General features: G+C 48.1%; 1 protein-coding gene across 2 annotated transcripts in view; it reads left to right on the top strand.

The window, feature by feature from the left end:
* The first annotated feature begins 49 nt into the window (after nucleotides 1–49).
* Usp42 (ubiquitin specific peptidase 42) overlaps nucleotides 50–3,017 on the top strand; it is a 21,378-nt gene continuing 18,410 nt past the window's right edge. For both annotated transcript variants that reach the window (XM_013354091.2, XM_026789721.1), the window contains exon 1: nucleotides 50–142. The gene's annotated coding sequence lies outside the window, so the exon portion shown is untranslated. The remainder of the gene's footprint in view (nucleotides 143–3,017) is intronic.

Below are 3,017 nucleotides of genomic sequence, written 5' to 3'. Positions count from 1 at the left end.
GAGCTGCGGGTGCGGCGCTGACCCGGAGGCGGCGGCGGCGGTGCCCGGATGGAGGCACGTCATTGTCCCCCGCCGGGCGGCTGGGCTGTGTGCGGCGGCGGCTGCGGCCGAGGGGGATGGAGCGAGTGCCGAGCCGGGTCAGGTAAGCTCCCGCCTCCTTCCCGCTCGCTGCAGGTTGGCATGGGGCCCGGCCGCGTGTCCTGGCTTCGCGGCCTCAGCCGCCCCGCTACCCTTAGCCAGCCGCGGCCCGCCGGGACTGGCGCGGCCCCTCTCCCGCCGCCCCCTCTACAGCCACCCGGCTGCCCGGGGACCCCACGGCTGCGGAACGGGTGCTGCTGCCGCCCGGCCGAGCCAGGCCCGCGGAGCAGGAGGCGGCGGCCAAGGCGGGCGAGAGGGCTCGCAGCGAAGGCAGCGCTGGGGCTGCACGGGGAGGGCCGGACCCCCCTGGTTGCCATGGCCACCGCGCTCCCACCCCCACCGGCCCCAGCCCGCCCCCTCGGCCCGGTGGCCGGGCTGCGCTGCTGCCGGCTGCTCTCGGGCCGCCGGGCGGGTTTGGAGCTGCCTGGGTGGGCGTGTGCACGCCGGGACAGTGTAGCTGGCGTCCGTGGCCCGCCCGCCGCCCCCCGCGTGACTGCCACCTCGGGCCCCAGGGCGGCCCTCGGAGCTCGGGGCTGGCCTCCCCACCCCCACCCCGCCCCTACCCCAGACAAACTTTCCCACCCGGGCGCGGGCCACTCGGCTTCGCAGAACGCCCGAGTTGCCCACGCCAGAGCGGGCACCCGAAAGAGAGGCGGGCGGCCGGGGATGGGGGGGGGGGAAGGAGCCCCGTAGTTCATTCTCCTCCGAAATAAAGCAAGTGTGCCTTCCTCCCTTACGTCCTTTATCTTTGGGGCAGGAAGAACCAACTTACCTGGGGGGAAAGGCGGGTGGGAGGGATCGGGTTCAAATGTTTAAAATGAAAATTTGACGGGACCAAAGTTTTACAATCTAGGACTTTAACCTCCCTAGAATGAATACAGTTGAGATTACTTTTGTTGAATAGCTCTTTTATATTTGAAGGCCTTAGGGCTTGCTTGTTTGGTTCTTTCAAGTTAATGCACTCAAGTAACAAAGTGTTGAGAAACTAGTTAACGCCCCTTTTAAAGTAACTACCCGATTCAGATTCTCATTGCTGTTTATGGAGGATAACGTTTTTTGCAAAGTGTGAATCTTAAACATTTGCTTTTACCATGCCACTCATTCAGGTGCATAGGTCTCTGAATAATCAGTTACAGTTGTTTTTACTTAGGGACACTTTCACTTTCTTTTCTGTAATTGAATCAAGACTACAACAAGTGCTTGATTTGCAAAGGTTTAAGGCTAATCAGTCTGTTTACCTAAATATATTTAAAATTCAAGTGGTATCTTTTTAAAGTTTCTTAAGATGGAAATGTTACAAGCACTTGTATTATATTGTTTATGAAGAAGTGTATAAGTTTTTTGTGTATGTGTGTCGACCTTATTCCTTCAGTGTGTGTGGAGTGACACAGTGTGTTGTGGTACTCCTTTTTTTATACTGAAAAGGGTTAACAGTAGCCTAGCATTTACTCCCCATCAAAGAGACATAACCAAGTAAAGGTTCTTAGCCCTGCACATTTATCCAACTCTGGTTCCTGTTCTGGTTGCTAGATAGTCTTTTTAAATGGTCTCTGGTAACTTTGTATATCATGGGGTGTCAGGAGAAAGGCTCAACTTTCATTGAAGTTACTTTCGCAGTCCTATTTTGAACACTAACTTTCAGAAGCTTTAGTTAGAATAAAGAACAGAAGTCACATGAATCCTGTCTTACACAGTATTGGGTTTTAAGTAAGGTTATCTCTATAAGAGGCAGAGTTTAGTTTGATACTGGATAATTTTAGGGTAAGATTTCATTGGCTGAATATCAAAATGAAATGATGATGGATTTGGTTAGTCTTGCCAGAATCAAACAATACCATACTTACTGATGACTAGAATTGTGTTTTTCTGTTAAGCCTACTGCCCCACTTTCCCTAGAATAATGATGTTTTATTTAATTGTTAATCATTGTCTGGAAAGGTTGCTTATCCCAGGAAAATCAAGGACTTTTACTGGTATTAATGTTAATTTACTAAGGATAGATTAGTCTTTCCTTATTACCCAATTTTGACTTTTTTCCTTTAACTCTCCCTCCTGTTCCTTTTTTCCTTCCTTTCATCAATACACTTTTTATTTCTGTTTTGCTTGTAGGATGAGAAAAGTTTAAGCTTTATTTGGCTAATAGGTTCAGTCTTTCTTGTAAAAGAAGGTCATTTATTTTTAATTGATTAAATATTTGAATCAGATATAATTGACTTTCTATTTTTATGTAACTGTCCCCACATTGTACTTTAATTAAAATTGTAAACAAGAAGGTTGAAGTTTTTAAGAAACAACCTTGTGAGTAGAAGCACGTGGTGACACTGTCACTGAGGTGGCAAGTACACGAGCATTTCATTGCCTTCTGTAAAGGCCAAAGTTTAGCGTACTTCCTTAATTCAGAGTTTTTAAAGGATTAAATGAGATACCTTATATAAATCACTCAGCACAAACTGGTGCTAAAAGCAAACACTAGTTACTTCCTGTTTGCATGATTTCATTCATTTGTTAACACGTTTGGAAAGCTTTCCCCATGTCAGGTAGGATGGTAAGTCATGTCAGGTAAGTTTTTACTGAACAAGGAGTCTTTCTTTACGATGGGTTTCTGACCCAGTCTTGGGGTGAAAAGTGTTGTCAAGGAAACCCTTTAGGATGGGTTTCTAATCCAGTCTTGGGGTGAAAGGAATTGTTACGGAAAGCATGCCAGAGGAGTGAATTCTAAACCTGGGAATTGAAAGTTTACTGGCCATATGTAGAAAGATGGAAAATAATAGCTTGCAAGAGCTCAAATAGAGCAGGGACTGAAATGGATGAGCCTATGGTGGGAGCGCTCCAGACCAAAGCGTGCCACGTCCAGATACTAGGAAGAAGAGCACTACAGG

Source organism: Microtus ochrogaster, unplaced genomic scaffold (genome assembly GCF_000317375.1).
Source record: "Microtus ochrogaster isolate Prairie Vole_2 unplaced genomic scaffold, MicOch1.0 UNK27, whole genome shotgun sequence".
Classification (NCBI taxonomy): Eukaryota; Metazoa; Chordata; class Mammalia; order Rodentia; family Cricetidae; genus Microtus; species Microtus ochrogaster.
This window is presented reverse-complemented; position numbering and strand designations above follow the sequence as displayed.